Source organism: Lupinus angustifolius, chromosome LG03 (genome assembly GCF_001865875.1).
Source record: "Lupinus angustifolius cultivar Tanjil chromosome LG03, LupAngTanjil_v1.0, whole genome shotgun sequence".
Classification (NCBI taxonomy): Eukaryota; Viridiplantae; Streptophyta; class Magnoliopsida; order Fabales; family Fabaceae; genus Lupinus; species Lupinus angustifolius.
The window spans coordinates 6,120,195-6,120,411 of record NC_032011.1 but is presented as its reverse complement, the minus strand read 5'-3'; positions in this window follow the sequence as shown (position 1 = coordinate 6,120,411).

The following is a 217-nucleotide window of genomic DNA, read 5'->3' as shown; positions in this document are numbered from 1 at the left end:
TCATCCTATCCTCATCCTCATCCTTATCCTATCCTCGTCCTCATTCTCGTCCCCCTCTTATCGTCATCCTCGTCCTCATCCTCATCCTCATACTCTTCTACATTCTCATCCTCATCCTATCCTCATCCTCATCCTCATCCTCCTCCACATGCTCATCCTCATCCTATCCTCATCCTCATCCTCATCCTCATCCTCATCCTCATCCTATCCTCATCCT